The sequence below is a fragment of the Phyllobates terribilis genome, unplaced genomic scaffold (genome assembly GCF_046119375.1).
Source record: "Phyllobates terribilis strain yellow unplaced genomic scaffold, ASM4611937v1 Scaffold_11__3_contigs__length_659146591, whole genome shotgun sequence".
In the NCBI taxonomy this organism is placed as follows: Eukaryota; Metazoa; Chordata; class Amphibia; order Anura; family Dendrobatidae; genus Phyllobates; species Phyllobates terribilis.
In genome coordinates this window covers 16,040,383-16,048,841 of record NW_027362771.1, presented here as the reverse complement: position 1 = coordinate 16,048,841, position 8,459 = coordinate 16,040,383, and the positions used below count along the sequence as shown (strand labels likewise).

The 8,459-nt window shown below is 40.2% G+C and overlaps 1 long non-coding RNA gene across 1 annotated transcript; it reads right to left on the bottom strand.

Moving 5' to 3' along the window:
* Positions 1–2,171: 2,171 nt before the first annotated feature.
* LOC141165493 (uncharacterized) lies at positions 2,172–6,640 on the bottom strand. Its single transcript, XR_012251162.1, has 4 exons — positions 6,492–6,640; positions 5,959–6,016; positions 5,716–5,856; positions 2,172–5,611 (listed from the first exon to the last, which is right to left on the bottom strand). It is a non-coding gene; the product is annotated as an uncharacterized lncRNA (long non-coding RNA).
* Positions 6,641–8,459: the final 1,819 nt, after the last annotated feature.

The following is an 8,459-nucleotide window of genomic DNA, read 5'->3' as shown; positions in this document are numbered from 1 at the left end:
CGAGGCCCCAGGTATGCGTTCTAGGGTTAATTGTTACTCCAAGAGGGATGGGTAAAAACTCCTCAAAGCTGCTTCTCCACATCCTAACAGAAGCTAGATGCCTCATAGCTCTTCATTGGAAAAAAACGCTCCCCCCCCTCTAATAGAGATTTACTAAGTAGAATTGTGGATATGCGAAGAATGGAACACCTGACGGCTGTAATAAACGCCAAATTAGATGTATTCAGTAAGGTGTGGGGACCATGGGACTATTACTGGGCCCACTTTAATACCTGATATTTGTTCAAGGAAAGGAGAGCAGAGTTTACTGCTGAAATCTCCCAGTATTTTGCCTTATTACCCTTCCCCCTCCCCCTGTTGTTTTCCTGTCTGTGTCATAAAGGTTAGTAGTGTTTCTGAAATTGTAACCAAATATAGATTATAGCAAATGATTGAGTAAGCGAACAGCTCCTACAGTTACACCAACTATGGAAATATTCAGCTGCTCGTATAATAGTTCTTAGTAGTGTAGCAGACCTATCTTTCGTCAAACTCAATTTGACAGGTGCCACGCCCCCTATCAAAGTGTATCAAAGTGTGTAGCCACACCCCTCATTCCCTCCCCTATCAGTTTGTGTGTTGTATCTTATTCATCATTTTATATGAATTTTATATGAGTTTGATGCTGCTATCTGATTATTTACTCTTATTTGATAGTGTATGAGTTTATCTGAGTTACAACTACCCCCCAAGTATATAAAGTGTGTGTTTTATATGGATGTAAAAAGCAAAGACACAGTAAAAGTATTAAGCGATTTTATAGCCTCAACATTTTATTCTCATTTTATATGAGTTTTATAGCCCAAGACTTTATTCTTATTTGATAGGCTGATACTTATTGTTTGGGCATATTATGTATATGGCCAAGTTACAATTCTCATTTTATATGAGTTTATAGCCTCAACATTTTATTCTCATTTTATATGAGTTTTATAGCCCAAGACTTTATTCTTATTTGATAGGCTGATACTTATTGCTTGGGCATATTATGTATATGGCCAAGTTACAATTATCATTTTATATGAGTTTTATATCCCCATACTGTTTATTTGATAGTGTGGATCTTATTGCTTGGCCATATTATCTATATGGCCAAGTTACAACTACCCCCAAGTATATAAAGTGTGTGTTTTATACGGATGTAAAAAGCAAAGACACAGTAAAAGTATTAAAAGATTTATTTTTTTTTTTTTTAAAGATAAATACATCTCCAAGACATTTCAAAGACAAAATAGCTGATTATTTACTCTTATTTGATAGTGTATGAGTTTATCTGAGTTTATAGCCTCAACATTTTATTCTCATTTTATATGAGTTTTATAGCCCAAGACTTTATTCTTATTTGATAGGCTGATATTTATTGCTTGGGCATATTATCTATATGGCCAAGTTACAACTACCCCCAAGTATATAAAGTGTGTGTTTTATACGGATGTAAAAAGTAAAGACACAGTAAAAGTATTAAAAGATTTTATTTTTTTAAAGATAAATACATCTCCAAGACATTTCAAAGACAAAAACCACACTTTCACAAATGGTGAGATTCATGAATCAGGCATGTTACGCATATTGAACCAATTTCTGAACACGTTGAAGGATGGTGATGCAATTAGCTGTGGCCACACAGGGAAGTGTAACATTTATAGTTCTTCACAGACCAGATGCCGAAAGATGGTGAAGCAATTAGTTGTGATCACAAAATCGCACACATCTCTGCTTATAAAGACAGCTTTTATTATTATACTTTGAATGTGCAGATAAGAGTGATGTTACAAGACCTGAGACTATTGCATCATTTTCACGCTTATTATCACCAAAACACTTTAAGACCTTATTGAAGGACAAACCACGGGCTAGATTAAGTTTATAGCCTCAACATTTTATTCTCATTTTATATGAGTTTTATAGCCCAAGACTTTATTCTTATTTGATAGGCTGATACTTATTTCTTGGGCATATTATGTATATGGCCAAGTTACAATTATCATTTTATATGAGTTTTATATCCCCATACTGTTTATTTGATAGTGTGGATCTTATTGCTTGGGCATATTTTCTATATGGCCAAGTTACAACTACCCCCAAGTATATAAAGTGTGTGTCTTATACGGATGTAAAAAGCAAAGACACAGTAAAAGTATTAAAAGATTTTATTGTTTTAAAAAATAAATACATCTCAAAGACATTTCAATAATATAAAAATCCTTACAGAATATTATAAAAAGTATCACAAGTACAATTAATATACAATTCTTACAAAATAATATAAAAAGTGTTACATTCACATGTACCAAAATGCATGTAATAATAATAATATACATTATTACATTTCTTGCAGATTAATATAGAGTGTTACAATTCAGTCAGATCATTTATCCAATACAACACTTACATCGTGAGCCACATGGATTGTAGTAATGGTAGAGACCTTTTTTTTTAGGCAGCAAAATTCCTTGTGTGATACCTAATGATGGAGAGTGTAAAGATTGAATTGTGCGGGTTGGTGTGGATAGCGTCCGGGGTGTAGATACATCGCTACCTTCACTGATGGAAATTTTTAATCCATCTAAAAGCTGTCTAGTAGTGGGATTGGCCACAACTGTAGATGGAATATTTAGCTCTGCCATTGCCTGCATAAATGAATCCCAAACCCGAGGCAGATTCCTGCTGGCCAGGGCATGGCTCTGTGTTGTACTACGTACCAAATCCAGCAAGTTAGATCCTGGTATTACAGTTCCTTTGAAAATAAATTCGCTTTTATCATTCCAGGATGTAACATTTTTATTTTGCAGCAGCCTGTTTAGTAAAAATTCAGCATTCTTTTTATATCGTTCGTTTACATGGCTTACAATTTCACTGACCTCTTGATTTTTATCAGGGCCTGAATTTGGCAATTGTTGCTGATCAGATTCAGGAGGGCTAACGAGATTTAAAGTTGTTACTTCTTTTGAACTGTGCCTCGCATGTACCAAGTATCGTTGTAGCACGGAACTATACATTTTAATTTTCACATCATCGGGTATGTCACGACGTTGTAAAACTGCGCTAAATTCATCATCAAGACAACGAATAACACCAGACCCTCCACAAATCTGATGTGGGGAAAAGAGAGAGAGATTTCATCATATAGTTTTTGCCAGCATGAATAAAACCAAACAATATTATTGGGTTTGTGAGAAAAATGAGTTTCAATATTATGTAACAGCTGTTTTACAAAATAGCTCTTTCCAGAATTAGACGGGCCGGCTAGAATGCAGGAGAATGGGTGTTGTAGCCGCGGATCCATCACAATACTCAACTAATAGCCAAATGGCAGGGTGGTGAAGTCGTCTAATAGGCACCGCTTTGTGTAAACGCACTTTTGTGTTTTGCGCAGTGGCCTTGTCTCAATGTCCCAGTACTTTTTATTTCTCACAATGCCCGGCTGTTCTACGACAATTCGCTTCTGTGTTTCTGTGTCAGAATTATGCGGGTAGTCCAGAACTAAATCTTTCAGACTGCTAAAATTAATAGATTGAGTGTTACCGACATTTAGTGTTATACCCTTAACTTTTAAGACAGTTTTACCAGTGTTGAGTTTGTATCCGTAAGTTTTGGGACCCGCAGATACAAACTCTGTGATGTGAGTGTCATCGGGTATCTCACTGGTCAGGTCACCCAGGTAATCGCCTAAAGTCGGCTGCCACTCACTTTCCCTCTGCACAAAAATAACCGAATCTGTGTCGTGATAAAGACACCTCTCCTGCAACCGGCCCAGCAGAGAATAGAGCTCTAGCCGGGCATACGCGGTTGTAAAACACGCTATAAAAATGTTTGTGTTTTTGTTGACCGTGTGGTGTCCTTTTGCATATTTCCAGTTAATGGTTGCAGTTTCATCATCAATGAAATGTAACATTGAAATGTCATAGTAAGGTAGAAACACATGCTGAAAAAGCATCGGGGTTGCTAACAATGCTGGTACATGGTAAATTAGATCTCTGTGCAAACTTTCCCCATAAAGAATTTAAGAAAAGTTTGGAGATCTGTCTCTTTGCAGGATTCACGCCTATATTTTCAGGCCGTAATTGTACACCTTCTTTTTCAAGAAAGGAGTCAATGTACTGTTTTTTCTTGACAACGTCACTGCACCAGCTGGGATAACCCGAAGCCTCCTGCTTATCCCGAAGATGTAATTTAATGTAGGGGGCAAACAGATCATCAGTGCTGTTAGGAAAATGCCATATTTCGTAGATGTGTGCGATCCTATACCCTTTTTCTATGGCCAGCTCAAGCTCTATAGTGCACCATCTACCTGTCGGGGAATGCTCTTCATCACTATGTGCACAAACATCCGTTTGTGAATTTACAACGCATGTGTAGCAAAGGGGGAACATTAACTTTTTGTTGAGTTTTACAGGGAGAACTGGAAAGAATAAATCTCTCGGAGGGTAGACCTTGACTTTAGCAATGCCAAAGTATTTTTTAATGAAACCAAAATCATCATAGATGATATCTGGGTGGCCTACAGGGTATGTTTTAGTTTTGTTTACAAAGGGATAAAGACTGGTGAAATCATAGTAATGTAATGTCTCCCCATCTCTCAGACTGTGATAGAGTTTAATGGCGTTAGTTCGCCCGCCATAAAGAGCATCGCGTGGGTCTAAAGGTGTTGGGAATTCCATTTGGAGAAGAAATGTTTGAAGGTTAGAATCTTTTTCAACCATTTCACCCCAGTCGTGCTCCCACATCACTCTTACGCTGTATCCGCAGCACTGCAAGTAACGCTTTTTAGCTAAAAAGGAGTAATATAACTGGCCATAAGATGTTTTTGTGACTTTATTTGTGTCATTTTCATTGTAACATACAGGACACCCATGATAAAAACAACCCTGAAATTCAAATGCTACATGCGGTTTGTTAACATAGGCGTAACCATCTAAAAAATATCTCCCGACTTGTTTATCGCCGCCCCTCAAAGCATGCTGAATGGTAATGTTCTCTGTATGTGCTACATACATGACCCACTGTATAGCGGGTGACGAGTAGCGCTTTTTTGTCTTGTGATAATTATCACCGGGTAAAATGGCGATGGTTTTTTTTTTTTTGGTAGAAATTTAAATCTGTACATTGCCATACATACAAAGGCCAGGGTGATGAGTTGAAAAGGATCAACACATCGGGACACTACAATTTTTTTCTTTTGCAGCTTACAGTATGTTTTAACATTTTTTCTCGTCATTTCCATAATACGCTCTCTGTAAAGTTCACACGAGCGTCTCAAAATCTCAACATCTTGCTGACAATAAGATTTTAGCTCAGCCTTAAAGTCAAAAGTTGAATTTTTCCCGGCCTTTTAGCTGCTTTAGAATCGTGGTTGGTTCTAGCAACAGACCCCGCATGAAGCAATTTGCCGCCTGTATAAAAATTTTGTATTTAGTTTCATGTGTAAATACATATGAACAACTGTTGTTTTTCAAAGAGACGTGACCTTTTCTTTTCCTATTCATCAGGTGGTGTGGTGTTCTCGACTTTTTAGGTGGATTAGAAGTCAGCGTGTTTTCCGGCGTATACGTCGCCTGCAGCACCCCTGCATCTGTATACATATTAGAATTTACATTCATGTATAAATACACAGGATGAAACATTGTGTAAATAGATAGGTGTGTGCATATATGTATTTATATAGTTGGAGCATACCACTGATCGGCTGTTGTAAATTAGTTTCGCTTGTCTCTCCTGCAGTGCTGGTACAGGCCATAGTTTCTGCAGCTGCGATACCAGTAACATCAATATTCATATCTGCTAGAATATCGTCAAGCTCGCAATCCATATACGCCGCTTTAACAAGAAAGAATGAAATATAAAAATAATATATAAAACATCTACATATAATTGAAATAAGATAATAACAATTCTAGCTATATTCGATGTAATGCATACCTAATTCTGTATCTGTAAGCATGTCAACGTATGGATCCACAAAATTTTGTCCTTCCATCTAAAATAAAATTAAGTATGTGTGAATTTTCTGTGCTACCTGTACTAAATCTATAGTAATACAATAGTGATTTGAATGACGACTGCCTGCATTCAAGTACGGTATAATACTGAAACTAGCAAATTTTCTGCATTTTATATAATTAATATAACTTTAAAAGAAGTAGATTATGTTACACATCATGTAAATTAAAAGCAGCCGCATAAATACCACTATATTAAGCAAGCAAAACTACCAAACTAATACAGGGTAAACTCTTTATACATGATTAAACACTGTGCAGTGAATGCTCTATTTAGTGATCATTAACATCTAGTAACTATTATGTTATTTCAGTTGTAGCATATTGAATATATGACTAAATTATTAAAACAAATAATACCTTTAACTATGCACGCTTAAACATAATTAAACAACTGGGTATAGTGGTAAGACAAAATAACTAGATAATGCGTAATGGGCTGATTATACTTACTTTTAGACCCGATCTGAGCTGTGAGGAATGTTGCTATGGATCAACACTTTCTGTCTCAGAGCTGTGTGTCATGCTATCAGGCTGGAAGAATACATGAATATAAAGGATGCTACCAGAAAAACACACCTTCTGTTAACTCCCACAAACACCCACAAACACAGCCCAGTTACGCCTCTCCACAATGATTCTTGATTGTACGTGAGCTTGACGATATTCTAGCAGATATGAATATTGATGTTACTGGTATCGCAGCTGCAGAAACTATGGCCTGTACCAGCACTGCAGGAGAGACAAGCGAAACTAATTTACAACAGCCGATCAGTGGTATGCTCCAACTATATAAATACATATATGCACACACCTATCTATTTACACAATCAGGGCCGGCCTTTGGGGCGTGCCAGCTGTGCAACTGCACAGGGCGCCTCAAACTTGAGAGTGAAGGGGGGCGCTGCGCTGGCTCCCTCCCCGTCGGTATTTTTCTTATGGAAGAGCAGAGAGGGAGCGCCCAGCGTTTCTTCTGTGCTCAGGCGCCGGCGCCCCCTCTCTGCTCTGAAATGTCCGGCCGGGACCCGGGCGCGCTGCACTCTCTCCTCCTCACACACAGGGGCGGAACTACCGCCCGTGCAGCCGGTTCATTGAACGGGGGCCCCGAGGGAGAGGGGGCCCCTTCAGCCTCCAGCAGGGCCGCCATCAGGGCATGACTGCCCTGACTCCAGTATGGGGCCCGGCCGGTAGGGGCCCCCTTGGGGGCCCCCCTCTTGTGTGTCTCTCTCCTCATGGGGCCCCCGGCCCCATGCTAAGCGCCGGGGCCGGAACATCTCTGTCATGATTTCTCTGACTTCCGGTCATGTGACGGCACCGTCACATGACCGGAAGTCAGGAGAACCTGGTGTCATCGATTTGGACGAGGATTCTGCAGGGATCGCATGGGGGTAAGTATAACAAGTTTTTTTTTTTTTTTTAAATACAATTTACTAGGAGTGGGGGGAATGGGAGGTGCACATGTGGGGGAGGGGAATGAGAGAGGTGCACATGTGGGGGAGGGGGATGAGAGAGGTGCACATGTGGGGGAGGGGGATGAGAGGTGTGCACATGTGGGGGAGGGGGATGAGAGAGGTGCACATGTGGGGGAGGGGGATGAGAGAGGTGCACATGTGGGGGAGGGGGATGAGAGATGTGCACATGGGGGGGATGAGAGAGGTGCACATGTGGGGGAGGGGGATGAGAGAGGTGCACATGTGGGGGAGGGGGATGAGAGAGGTGCACATGTGGGGGAGTGGGATGAGAGAGGTGCACATGTGGGGGAGGGGGATGAGAGAGGGGCACATGTGGGGGAGGGGGATGAGAGATGTGCACATGGGGGGGTGAGAGCTGCACATGGGGGAATTGGGAGAAAATGAGCTGCACATGGGGGAATTGGGAGTAGGGGGATAATGAGCTGCACATAATGAATGTGGGGTGGGGGACAGTAAATGATGATGGGGTGGGGAGAGCAGGACATGATATAATGAATTGGGGCAGGGGGTGCATGTAAATAATGAATGCGGGGAGCAGGAAGTATAGAGTAGGGGGCGTTGCGGATGCAGGAGTGTAACTGGTAACAAATTGGCGGAAAGAGTAGAGGTTCTAATTAAATTATATATTAAGTGCCTATTTACAGTTAATGGGGGCACCGTGGTGGATTACAATTTATATTTGGAATGGTAGGTTGTATAATAACTAACCATATATTGATGGTGGATACACGTCTGTATTCAGCTGCGTAATGTAGAAGTTGGGGAATGTGCTCTAGATAACTGTGTTATTTTATGCAGAGACGAGTCCTGGCTGGAAGACGTAATGGCGGTCTGTGCTGGATGAAGGAGAAAAGCGTAGCTGAAGGACTTCACCTAGAGACGTCACCAGTGAGTCAGTGTATTACATGTACACTTACACTATATACTATGTACCGGGCTCCTGTGTATA